Here is a 14,612-nt window from a genome sequence, read left to right on the forward strand (position 1 = left end):
CAAATAATTTCACACAATTATATCAAAATCAATTAATCTAAATCATAGGTATAAAAATAAAAATACCAATAACACTCAATTTTATCAAACAATTTGTATTAGGACATCAATATTGTATTTATAATCATAAAGGAAAAAAATTATAATTCAATAAACATCCTAAAATAAACCCAATTTAATCCTCTAAGGATTTCTACACATGTGCATTCTAATCCCCAATTGCGATAAACTCATTCCTTACCTCAAAGCGGGCTCACGTGTCTTCCAACAGTGATAGCGGCATCTTTAGCAGGTTCCTGAGATTCCTCAATTTTTTCTCTCTGATTGCTCTGATAGGGTTGCCAAACGTCAGAGGGAAGAAGGGATTGAAGTCTCCATTTTATGTTGTCTCCGTGCGATTCCATTATCTCCCTCCTTGAATATTATCCTGCAAATCCCAACGGTAAAATTGTGCGGCATTGAATTTCTAACAACATATAAAAATTTCACAACCATCCAATGGTTAACGAATTTGGGATCATATTTTTACTGAGACAACTTTGGGTTTCTATGGTAAAGGAAAAGTTACAATGTGAACGGTATTTCTCTCAGCTCCGACCTTTTCTCGTAATTCCCAACGGTGAAAAGCCTCAGATTTGAGTTGCGAATCGGTGGCTTAAATTTCCCAATGATCCAACGGTGAATTACTCTGAGATCATCATTTTCCTGAGATAGGTTTGGTGGCATGCGGGAAAAAAGAGAGGGTTTTGGGAGGAAAGGAGGGAAAAACGAAAATGAGGAGAAGAGGAGGCATCGTGAGTTTGAAAATTGACCTAACATTGCTATTTATACCTGGGTACTTACAACTTATTATTTAATCTATTTATTTATTTTTATTATTTTATATAAAGGAACTCTATTTTATTTCCTATCAAATGAATAAATCAAATATATATTTTTTTCAAAGCATTATTTTATTACAACCATTTTTATTTATTTATTTATTTATAAAAACCTCACTGTTCTCTAAAAATTTATTTATTTATTTATTTATTTTTACTAAAAAACCTTTTTAATTTATTTACGAAAAATGGGATGTTACAGTTGCAAATGCTCTTTCTAGGAGACGCATATTGCTTTCTTCCCTTGGAGCTCAAATTTTAGGATTTGATAACATAAGGGAATTGTATGTTTCTGATAAGTACTTCTCTCCCATTTATGCTAGTTGTAGGCATAAGGCACAAGATGGATTCTACATTGCTAAGGGGTATTTGTTCAAGGAGGAAAGACTTTGTATACCCCAAGGATTCATTAGAAAGTTGTTGGTCAAAGAGAGCTATGAGGGTGGGCTAATGGGGAATTTTGGAATTGATAAGACTCTTGTCTTCCTCAAGGAAAAATTCTTTTGGCCCCATATGAACATATGAAAAAAGATGCCCATAGGTATTGCACTAGGTGTGTAGCTTGTTTACAAGCCAAGTCTAGGGTGATGCCTCATGGGCTATACACACCCTTACCCATTTCATCTGCACCCTGGGTAGATATAAGTATGGACTTTGTCCTTGGGCTTCCTAGGACCTAAAGGGGTGTAGACTCTATCTTTGTGGTGGTGGATAGGTTTAGCAAGATGGCACATTTCATACCATGCCACAAGGTAGATGATGCTAGTCACATCTCAAGACTTGTTTTTAGAGAAGTTGTGAGGCTTCATGGTTTGCCTAAGACTATTGTCTAATAGAGATGCTAAGTTCCTTAGCCATTTTTGGAAAACTTTATGGGCTAAGCTAGGAACTAAGCTCTTTTTCTCCACCACTTGTCACCCACAAATTGATGGGCAGACAGAGGTAGTGAATAGATCTCTATCAATATTGTTAAGGGCTCTCTTAAAAGGCAATCACAATTCTTGGGATGAGTACCTTCCTCATGTGGAGTTTTCCTATAATAGGGGGGTTCATAGAACTACCATGCAATGACCTTTTGAGGTTGTCTATGGGTTCAATCCTCTCACACCTTTGGACTTAATTCCCCTTCCACTTGACACTTATTTTATACATAAATAAGGGGTATCTAGGTCAAAGTTTGTGAAGAAATTACATGAGAGGGTTAGGAACCAAATAGAGAACCAAATAAAGGTGTGTGCAGCTAAAGGCAATAGAGGAAGGAAGGAGTTGGTGCTTAATAAAAGGGATTAGGTTTGGCTCCATCTTAGGAAGGATAGATTTCCCTACAAAGAAAAAGTCAAAACTTAGCCCCAGAGGTGATGGCCCTTTTCAGGTCTTGGAGAGGATCAACAACAATGCTTATAGGCTAGACCTCCCAGAGGAGTATAGAGTTAACAACACCTTTAACATTACTGATTTGGTTCCTTTTGCAGGTGTAGCTGATTCAGATGATGAGAGGTCTACAGATTTGAGGACAAATCCTCTTCAAGAGGGAGAGGATGATGCAATCCTCCCAAGGAGGGGACCCATCACCAAAGCCATGGCTAGGAGACTCCAAAAAGATTAGGCCAGAGATGCAAGAGAAGGCCCTAGGGTTCTCATGAGCCTTAGGGTAGATTTTGGGCCCATGGGCTAAGTATGAGCCCACTTATCTTTGTACATATTAGATTAGGGTTTCATTATTTTTGGACCTTGTATTTAGGGCTCCATAGTGTTGGGAGGATACCCTAGTAATGTATGATTTTTCAGCCCTTGTATTTTACGGCTCCTAGACTAGTTTTTGTATTAGGGGTAGTTTTGTAACTTCACATGCATTAAGTGCACCATTTGATGTCTGTGTTGGGAGAGAAATTTAATTGAATTGGGAAAAGCCCGCCCAATCCAATTAAATTTTGGATCAACCTAAGGGGGAGGTGAGCATTTGCTTGCTACACCCCATTGCCACATCATATAGTCAGACTTTGTGAATGTCCTTCATGTTTTACATGCCTCATGACACCTAAGCACACTTAGTGGAGACTCTTGGACTTGATCTTGGGTTAGTGGGCTGAACCATAGCTAAAATTCACTAGTCATAATTAGTGAAATTTTGGCTCCACAAATTCAAATTCAAATTCAAGTGAAATTTGAATAGAAATTCAAATTTCCTTCCAATTTTGTATGACACTTAGGCTATAAATAGAGGCCTTGTGTGTGCATTTTCTCAACTTTGATCATTTGAGAAATTACACTTCAAAGTTCATACCTCATTTGAGGCTAAATTTTGTGCCCTTTCTCTCCTTTTCCCTCCACTCATCTTCTCCTACCTTCATGTTTTTATCCATGGCTTCCTATGGTGTGAGCTTGTTCTTGACTCATCTTCTCCTTGAAGTGGCGTCTCCAATCACCTTTCCTCCTTCTCCATTCTGCTGCCATTGATCTTCAAGAAGCAAAGGACTTCATTGACGAAAAAGATCCAAGGCTTACGAGCTCCACATGGAGCTACATCATTTACCAGTATGATCATTTCATCTTATATTGAAAAGGTCCATAATATAGGCATGTTCACTTTTGTCCAAAATTAAATGAACAAATTTTGTAGTGTAAACCAATAAATTGACATTTATTGTCCTTATATATTATGTCTGCAACTGTTATTCCAACTTTATATTTTCTATTTGAGTTAATAAATGGGAGTTTCATTATCAAATGATACAAAACTAGTATCTCATCCTTTTTTGATAATTGGATTAAAGGTGTTGGGTTTCATCTTTTTGTGTTGAAGTTTTAGTACCAATTAACTTATTGAATATTCAGATGGCTTAGTTTGATGTTTTGTTTGATTTTACTTGTGTTCAATATTCAATTTTTTAATTGTGGTTGATGATAGTACGCATTATAGGTGGGCCATGTCTCTCATACTAAATTGAGATGCATAGATTTTTTTTCAGTAACTTGGGAGATTGAGTAATGAACTTTACTAGTTTGAAGTTGTACGTTTTTTTGTCCTCCCCATAGTTGCATGATGGTCACTTTATTTTGAGATTTGGCTTCTTCATAGTAGGGACTAGGGACTGTGGTGTTAATTGCATAATGGTCACTTCAATTTTTTAGTCATGGTTGATGATAGTGTGCACTGTAGGTGGGCCATGTCCCTCACACTAAACTGAGATGCTTAGATTTTTTCAGTAACTTAGTATCTTAATTGTCCCTTATTTTTTTAAATGATTCTAGATCAATGATGGATTATTATTATTTTATAATGTAATTATGTAGTTATCATCTAAAATATTAGAATGGGACCCAAAAAGGACTGTGCTAAGTGGGATGATAAGAAAACTAAATTTTTTGTAGAATATGTATCAAAGAGATAGATGCTGAGAACATGCCATGAACTCATTTTAGTGAAAAAAGCGTGGAAGAATTTAGAGAATTTTTTTTAACAAAGAACAGAATGTGCTTATGCTAGGATTCAATTAAAAAATAAACAAGATTCACCAAAAAAAAAGATTTTGAATATTTTGCCAAGTTAGGTGAAATACACTTGTCTTTGTTAGAATTATGAGAAAAATACCATCGTAGCACATGAAGAATGGTGGGTTTCAAAAAGTAAGGTATGTTCGTGTTTTTCTTATACTATGCAAATAAATTTTTTATTTATGTTTTGATTCTCCGTTTTTTAATTTACTTATTTATATTTGACTATAGGAAGGTCCAAATGTCTTGAAATGGAAGCATAATGTCCAACTGCTTAGATTTGTTGGAAAAATGTTTCAAGAGCACAATAGCTAATGGATTTTCTGTATTAATTCCATATCAAGATCCACCGACATATAAATCACCTAATGTTAATGGTGAGGATAATGCAATGCATGGAGAAACTCAATTTCATGAAGGTGGGGCTAATGATTATCAAGGTGGTAATGAAGATGTGAATGAAGAACCACCAAATGTAATAATGCCAAGTCCCTCAAACGTCAATGCAAAGAGGAAAATGGCAGGAAAAAGAGACAAAATCTAGGGCAACAAATAGACTTCAACAATCTTTTGATCAGGTTGTTGATGTGTTGGATCGGGTCTCAAATACTACTATTACCAAACCAAAACTAGAAGACCTTTACAGATATGACAAGTGTTTGCCATTATTGAATGGCGTTCCAAACTTGGTGAAGGGATCACATTTATATTTTTTTGGCTCTGAGAATCTAAACTCTCGAAGAGAATTAGGTAGCATTTTTATACTATATGGAGAATGATCATGAGATGAACTTTGATTGGCTTAGTACTTTTACTGAGGTGAGCATCCCTCGAGCTCGTTGTTAGGATGTTTAATGTATAGACCTAGTGGTTGTGGCTCTTACGATTGAGATTTTAATATATGTTATGTTGTTTTAATTGTTATCTTTGTTGTAAGTTGATGTTTGACACTTTGAATATTTAGACTTGACCTTTTAATGTATGAAATTGATGTCACTTTAAGATTTGTTGTATAATGGAAGTATTTTAAATGTCTTATTTTAAGTAGTGATTAGATTTATATTTTGATTTAAAGGATGACAGATAGTTAAGATGAAAGTGAGTATAGCTCTAACATGGAAATTGAAGTGTTAAATAATAATACTAATATGTTTCCACTGCATGTTGCAACTACTTTGGTTGCATTCTTAGTTACAAATCATGCATTGAAACATGTTGCAAAAAAAGCTAAAACCACTTCAATTCTCATCAGTCACAAGTGGTATGTAGAATAAATCAAGGAAATAAGAATAATGTTTTTTAGCAGCTCCAAATAAGGAAAAATGTGTTTAAGCTAAATCCACTGTATTCCACATCTTTTATAGATTAGGCAGCGAACACATAAAACAAGTTTGCTCTACATAAAAGCATGAGATTCCTTCTTAGAAATCTCCCGTCAATACAAAATAAATTACTAAATTAAAAATTGAATTCTAAATTCAATAAGTTGCAAATTTTGCTCAGTAACAGAATTGTCATTCTCATTGATTCAAAAACCTCTGCCATGTGAATTTGATTCAAATTCTTCACCCCGGAACACAAAATCAAAACCTAAACTTAAAAAACCAAAATTGAGATCTAAAAAATGAAATTGAGATTTCGAACAACATGAATGACAGAGGCTCTCATCTAAAATGATATCTCTGCTCTCATTATCGTATCGAAATAGTGCACACTGCACTAAAGTAGAAAATCACTGAACCAAAGCCATGAAAAAATTCAACTAAAAAGATTAATAAATTCAAAAAAAGTATATATATTTGTGATTTGAGATAAGAAATTGGTAAGAGTTTTTGGTCACCATGATTCAGAAACACGGACCAATGTAAACATTGTCTCTCTTGGCGGTTTGCTCTAATCAAACTCAAAAATTATTTTTTTAAAAAAAAGAGATTTAATCATCAAAGACTTAAATACTATGAATCATGGAATGAATCCAATCATATTGTTGCAATTTTTTTTCTCAATACATGATTGATATACAAAAATGAAATAAAAAACAACGAAGAAGAAACCAAAGTTTCAGAAATAGAGAAAACCAAATCGAACTGAATGGATATAGAACAACCTTTATTGCAGATGGAAGAGGTGCACAAGAGAGACACAGTGAAAGAAAAACTTGTTGGTGCACTTATTTATAAACAAACGCCGACATCAGGATTGGGTACTCATCGACTAACGAGAGGTTCAACCTTGATGCCGCCCACGACTGGGTGGTTTCCTGCAACATGATGTGGTTGGCGCTGTCGACCGCAATGGATTTGGAATCCGTGGTGGTGCACGAGATTGGGCACTTGCTAGGGTTAGGTCACTCGTCAGTGGAAGAAACAATTATGTTTCCAACGACTTCTTCACGAAAGAATAAGGTGGTGTTGGCAAAGGACAATATTAAAGGGATTTAATTCCTCTATAGTCCAACCCTAATTTCAATGGCACCACCGCTATGTCAGCATCGTAGAGAGATGCCAGTGACGACAGAGGAGGAAGAGAGGAGTTTGGGGTCTAGAAACTGGTCGAGGGGCGTTAGGCTTCTCCCTCTAGCCGAGGGGCGGTGTCTCTTCCAGTTCTCTCTCTCTCATTTTTTAAAGGGACAGAGAAAATGAAAAACATCATAATGACAACATCAATTTTTAATAAAAATTAATTTTAACTGATAAACAAAAACATCAATTTTTTTAAAAACCGATGTTAAGGAATAAAACACAACATCATTTTTCAAAACCGATGTTAATTAAACAACAACAACATCATTTTTTTCATAAAATTGGTGTTAAGTGATAAAACATAATATCAGTTTTTTAAAAACCAATGTTAGCATTCTCCTATCAGCATTGCTTTTTTAAAAAAACTAATGTTAATAGTGACATTTTATTTACAAAAATGTCACCACATGTTTTTCAAAATCGATTTTCGTCACAATTGATGTTAATTGGGTGATGTTATCCTAAGGCCTAATTACTAAGCAGTGCAATAATAATGATTGGTTATGAACTAATAAGACCCAAGTGTAATACTAGTAATTGATTACGACCTAATAAAGCATAGTGTAACTCTAATAATTGATTAATACCTAATAAGGCCCAAATATAATTAACCAATGCCCAACTAGGCCTAAGTGTAACACTTATGATTGTCCAAGACCCAATAAGGTCCAAATGCAATATTGATGATTGACAAAGACTCAATAAAGCCTAAGTATAGTATTAATGATTGATCAAGGCCCAATACAACTTACTAATGATTGATCAAGACCCAAGAGTAACATTAATGATTGGTTATGACGACCCAATAAGGCTCAAGTGTAATACTGATAATTGAGAAATGGATCAATGATAACACTAATGATTGATTAAGGCCCAATAAAACCTAAGAGTGTAATTCTAATGATTGACCAAGGCCCAATAAGGCTTTAGGTCAATACTGATAATGATTAACTTAGGCCCAATAAAACCTAGGTGTAACACTGATGATTGACCAAGGTCCAATAAGACCATGTTTAGCGCTGATGATCAACTAAGGTCCAATAAAGCCTAAGTGTAGTATTGATTATCGACTAATGATGAATATGATCTAGGTGTAACACTGATGGTTGACCAAGACTAATGTAGCTCCATGTAGAGCTTGTAGGCCTTAGATCTTCTTCATAAATGGAGTCTTTTGCTTCTTGAAGATTACTGGTAGCAAAATAGAGAAGGAGGAAAGGTGATTGGAGACGCCATTTCAAGGAGAAGATGAGTCAAGAACAAACTCACCACCATAGGAAGCCATGGATAAGAGCTTGAAGGTAGGAGAAGATGAGTGAAGGGAGAAGGGGAGAGAGGAATGAGGTCTGAACTTTGAAATCTAATTTCTCAAATGATCAAAGTTTCAAAATGCACACACAAGGCATCTATTTATAGCCTAAGTGTCACACAAAATTGGAGGAAAATTTGAATTTCTATTCAAATTTTACTTGAATTTGAATTTAAATTTGTAGAGGCAAAATTTCACTAATTATGATTTGTGAATTTCAGCTATAGTTCAGCCCACTAATCCAAGATCAAATCCAACATTCTCCACTAAGTGGGCTTAGGTGTCATGAGGCATGTAAAGCATGAATGACATGAACAAAGTGTGACTATATGATGTGGCAATGGGGTGTAGCAAGCAAATGCTCACCTCCTCCTTAGGCTGATCTGAAATTTAATTGGATTAAGCTTCTCCCAATTCAATTAAATTTCTCTGCCAACACATACATCAAATAATGCACTTAATGAGTGTGAAATTACAAAACTAGCCTTAATACAAAAACTAGTATAGGTGCCCTAAAATACAAAGGCTGAAAAATCCTACATCACTAGGGTACCCTAAACTTGTGGGGTACCCTCCCTACACTATGGAGCCCTAAATACAAGGCCCAAAAAATAATGAAACCCTAATCTAATATGTACAAAGATAAGTGGGTTCATACTTAGCCCATGGGCTCAAAATCTACCCTAAGGCTCATGAGAATCCTAGGGTCTACTCCTGCATCCCTGGCCCAATCTTTCTGAAGTCTCCTAGCCATGGCTTTGGTTATGGGTCCCCTCCTTGGAAGGATTTCATCAAAGACTCAATAATCCCTAGGTGTAGTATTGATTATTGACTAAGGCCTAATAAGACCTAGGTGTAACACTAATGATTGAGTAAGGTCCAAATGTAACACTAATGATTGACTAAGACTCAATAATACCTATGTTAACATTGATGAATGACCAAGACCCGATAAGACCTAAGTGTAACACTAATGATTGATTTAGGCGCGATAAAATCCAACTATTTTCTCAACTATTTTTAGTGTTATAGATAGATAGAATTGGATTTAATTGCATTTAAATTTAAGATCAAATTCAATAGATAATAACTTAAGAAAATTGTTTAATATAATATATAATTTACAACTTTAAACTCATTTTTTTTACAATGGAAGCACATTATGATCCTTTTTGATAATCCTTTTAAACCAATGTTCATAGTCATTCCAAATTTCTAATAATCTATACTCCTTTTTAATTATGTGTTTTGAAATATGTTGCCTTTTAGTAATATTTTTCATGATCATTTTAAAGCCCAATGTATCTATTTGAATTTCATTTATTATACTTTTAAATCATCATCTAGTTATTAATTTTGTAGATTCATGGGACAACTCATTTTTGTTAAAGGATTAATTTGCGCAACTTACTTGCACTTTGAGACAACTCATTTTTGTTCTCATTATTTCAAAAACTTCATGTTATCGCCGAGGAGTACTAGAAATGAAATGGATATATTCAGTGAAAGGCATCCACCAATGTTATCTATTTTTAACCAACCGGTCATAATTTTGGCAAGGAGTTGATCCACTGGTTAACTGATGAATAACACAAATCAGCCCATGTTCATGTGTTGATCAACTGCACTGAAATTGAACCTGGCCTTAAGTAAGTATATGAGAGCCAATGTTTTCATTATTGTTCACAACGTACATTGCATTATCCTCTTAAATTCATCCTTCGAGTGATTTATTTGGGCAGTTCATTCATGCAAACTTAGCAAAATGCTTCTGCTCACATACATGTTGATTTTCCTACATGGTTCATGGAACAAGTATGTATCTATTTTAATTTTCCATTATATATACATTAAATAAAGTATAAGTACTCTTCATGTGTCTTACATGTGTAGGTTCATAATGATCCTTTAAATGGGAGAAATCAACACTTAAGGGATTTATCAAATGAGCCTTTTAGATGTGTTAAAGAATGGCACATGTACTTTGTCAATGGGTACAAGTTGCAAACTCAGGCATGGTGAAAGGGAAAAAACCATAAACAATGGGGTTTATCTAAAGGGTCTTATAGAAGGAGGTGAAGATGATTTCTATGGGGTCGTTCAACACACATATATGAGCTTGAGTACAATACCTTAAGTTATCCTAAGAAAGTGGTGGTATTTTATTGTGATTGGTTTGATCCATCGAGAAAAGGTACAAGAGTGGATCCAAAATATAATGTTGTAGATATTAGAATGTATGCAAGATATCCATTTATCATTGCGCATAATGTATGGAAAATGTACTATATCCAATATCCTGCAACACAAATGGACAAACATGGTTGGTGTGTTGCCATCAAAACAAAGGGTCACATAAGAATTTGATGATGTGCCTAACCAAGAAGGTTCTCCTTCACATACCAATGAAGTCATTGAAGTTGAACATATTTTTGGATTACAAGATGTAGAAGGCGATCCTGAAGAAGTGGATGAGCCTGAAGAACCACCATAACATGTCCAAGAAGAAGAAGAAGCATTGATAGAAGATAATCAAGAGGGGGAATTAGAAGATGACTTTGATGTCTCCAACTCTAAAGAAAATTAGGAAAATAGATAAATTTTTTTTGGCGGAATTTTTTTAGTTAATTTTAACAATTATTATTGGGAACTCTTTATGTTGTTCTCAATTTTGTGGTGCAAATGTCTTAGTTATTCATAATGATTATTATAGGTTTTTCTTTATGAAGTTCACTATATTAGTGGTGCAATTATATTAGTTAATCATAATGATTGTTATTCATGATGTTTATTATTCCTAATATTATTTTCCCATGAATAGATATAAATAAGACTACAAGAGGTTGTGACCCATCCTGATTCCCATCCTCTCGTGACAACAAGGGGAAGGAGAAAGAAAATTCAAAAAAGTCATGTTATGTAATTAAAGTATTGTCACAAAAAGATGCATTAGGATCATCTGCCCAAGCCTCATTTGTTGCACCATCCCCATCACCATCATCAACCTTGGTTGTTGCAACCACACGATCATCATCCTCAATTGCTACAGTCATACCATCTCTAGTTATTGCATCCACAAGGTCACCATCATTAGTTGTTGCAAACACACCATCCCCAACTAGTAACCCCACACCACGGTCACAAACTCAATGCCTATAAGACCCACCATCACAACAAAATGTTCCATCATCCTTTAAAGCTAATCTGCCAATGAACTTGATTCATATGGGGAAATGGAAGAACCCTTACCCAATGAGTGCATCAAGTAGTTGTTCACCTGATTTATAAGAGATTATCCAAATGAAACAACGAACTTGATTATACTTCATGGTGGAGGGTAAGAATAAATTAGAATTTTAAAATATTTCAATATATATTATAACTCATTCATCGTCTTTTAATTTTGTGTAGCCTTCTTTTGAATTTAGGTTTGAATCAAGCATGAAAGACCATGGAAAGGATGCCTTCTTCGAGTGCTATATTATATTTCTAGTATTTCTACATGTATATTATATTTCTAGTATTTCTACAAGCTTTATGTTGTCCAGTGTCCAATGCATGCAATTACTACTCTCAAAAGAATCATTGGTTTCATTGAAGTTGTCACTATTGATGGTGATGTGCTTGCTAGTGTGTGGGTTTATATATGGTTTTGATCATGGTTATTGTTACCTATACTGTTTATTTGGTCAATGGTGTGATGGCAGTGGCTAGGATTGGTTTTTTCTTCTACATAAAACTGATTATATTGTTGTTATTGATGCAATTCAATTCTATATGTATGTCAATTTATGAATACATTTGTATAAAATGATTCAATATATTGTTTTGGGAAAGTTGGTTCAGTTTTATTGGTGAAATTTCATGATGATATGTTTCCTAAGTCAAGTGTTATTAGTCTAAAAAGATTCTCAAAGTAACATAAATTTCTTTTATAAGCCATTGTCACTAAGATAAAGATTCAGAGCCATCAATACTTGGATTCTCAATTCTCCCCAACTAGTAAATCAATAAAAAAAATAATGTTAATGTTATTATTCTTGATAAATTGCAGCTTAAGTTTTTCCTTGAACAAATCAAGTAAATGAGTATTGATATATGACTTGAGAAAAACATTGCATTAGATAGTTTAGTCTTGAAATGCATTCAGCTACTGGAAAAGTGAGTTATAGGCTTCTGTTTAGTTACAACTTGTTCTAGAAAAATTGTATCATATAGGGTGTGCATGTTTGCACAAAATCATCAATGACAACAGTTGAATCTTCCACCAATGCTCCTTTGGTTTTACTCAAAACTTTATGCCACCTCCTCCACTTATCACAATAGAACACTTCCAAAATGTTGCCCCTAAAATACTATAACAAAATGGTCGAATTTAGTTTTTAATTCAAAGCTGGTTTCAATAAAACTATTGAAAAGATAAAAATAGAAGTGGATCTTCTAACTATATTTGTTCACTGTGTTGAAACGTTTCCCTCTAACAAAACATTTAGTGTTCTTTTTTTAGAAGACATCACATTTAGTGTTAGTATCGACAAAACTCAGACAATCCACAAGGAGAAAATACCATAAACTTAAGTAACTACATTATTTTTGGATTTTCTATGTTTGACACACTAAATTGATGTTTCTTGTCATTTTGTTTTTCCTGTGATTGTGCCACACTAGCTAGCTATCATTTTGTCCTTCAATTGAATTATTGTATATGAGATGTTACGTTATGATCATAGAAGGAATAATATATTGTGGTGATTATTCAATGTTTCCTATACCAACAATTTTTTTCCTCTTCAAATAGAGGTTGGTGATGTGAAGACTTGAGCATGAGGATGGGATTAAGAGAAATTTTCACACTAAAGCCTCTCAGATTGTAAGATATGTTTGGCAATGCTAGAAAGACTTGTAAGAAGACAAGGTGGCTTGGAGAAGGCATGTGGAACCGTCTGTTAGCACATTGAAAAACAAAAGCTTATTGCACAAAGTCTACATAAGCTGTAATAAATCGAGCGTCTGAAAAGGGAAGGACCATTTATACAAGTGGCTCCATTAGCATGCATGATCATGCCATGCGTAGACATTAAACTTGTTTTGATATGTGTTTAAAACTTAATAATTTTAAGATTAAATATTTATTTATTTACCATCAATGCTTTTTTTTAAGGCAATGAAATTTGTTTGTTCTGTACATATTGATGAGGTCTTTCAGCAAACCTATATAAGAAAGGATTTTGGTGAATTTGTCAATGAAAGATCTAAGAGAACACATGTCAATTTTTATAATTATTTTTTTCTTCATTTTATTCACATTACTATGTTATTGAAAGTTGTCTTTGCTTGAATAAGAGGAATAATTTCAAAGAACATATTCTCAAACTAGGTCTGAGGCTGCATCATCTATTCGTGAATAAGAGATTACCCCTCTTGACCCTACTTTGGAGGAGAGTATTAAGTCTAAGTGTTGGGTCGAAGTTGTTGGTGGAAAGACCAAGGGATGACTTTACAAGGCTAGAGACATTGCTCGTGATTATCAAGGTGGAGATAGAAGCCTCATGCAAATAAGGAAAGCATCAAGTAGTTGTTCACTTGATTTATAAGAGATTATCCAACTGAAACAACGACTTTTGCAAAGTAAGGGGAGATTCGCCAAACGAGGGAGGAAAATGAGTGGATGAGTCATCAATTTGAATAGAAATTTCAATCAATTGTCATTAAATTTCTACCACCTATCACATAAAATATCTTTGAACAAAATCAGCAGCAAAATAGCCACCAAGAGCAGCAAAATGGTCAGCAAAGCAACAATAGGAAAACCAGCGGCAACCATATTTTCCAGATTATGAATAATTAGTAGATTGTATTAAAAGACTTATTATTAATTGTCCTTTTTATGAATGATGCTTTAACGCATGCTTTAATTTATGAATGACTTGACTTGTTAAAGACAGTTATATAAGATTAATCTGTATGATAGTAACTTTTTAGTTGAATTATTATAAAAATTATGATCTTTTAAATTTATTATTGTTTTGTATATGCCATCACTATAGAATATTAATATGTAGTAGCATATAATATTATATAATAATCAGATAATATTTTAAATATATAAAAAATATAAACGACAAAATTACCGACAGATAATTTGTCGGTAATGTGTAAAATAATAAAGGCATTCGTAATTTTTTTTCTGATGGATTATCCATCAGTAATATTACCAATGAATTCTCTATCAGAAAATATCGCTAACATTATTGAAGGATATTCCATCAGAAAACATAGTCACACCATTATCGACAGAATATCCATCGAAAATTGCAGCACCCTTTACCAACAGATAATATGTCGGAAACAAAAGCCATCATTAGCGACGAATTATTCGTTGGAATTTTCCGATGGAGTATATCT

The 14,612-nt window shown here is 34.0% G+C and overlaps 1 non-coding gene and 1 pseudogene across 1 annotated transcript; both read right to left on the minus strand.

Annotated features, from left to right (window-relative positions):
• Window positions 1-5,868: 5,868 nt before the first annotated feature.
• Window positions 5,869-5,953, minus strand: LOC114388794 (annotated as a pseudogene).
• A 358-nt stretch (window positions 5,954-6,311) lies between these two features.
• Window positions 6,312-6,391, minus strand: LOC114388792. Its single transcript, XR_003661586.1, has one exon. It is a non-coding gene; the product is annotated as a small nucleolar RNA Z199 (small nucleolar RNA).
• Window positions 6,392-14,612: the final 8,221 nt, after the last annotated feature.

This window comes from Glycine soja, chromosome 15 (assembly GCF_004193775.1).
Source record: "Glycine soja cultivar W05 chromosome 15, ASM419377v2, whole genome shotgun sequence".
NCBI classification, from domain to species: Eukaryota; Viridiplantae; Streptophyta; class Magnoliopsida; order Fabales; family Fabaceae; genus Glycine; species Glycine soja.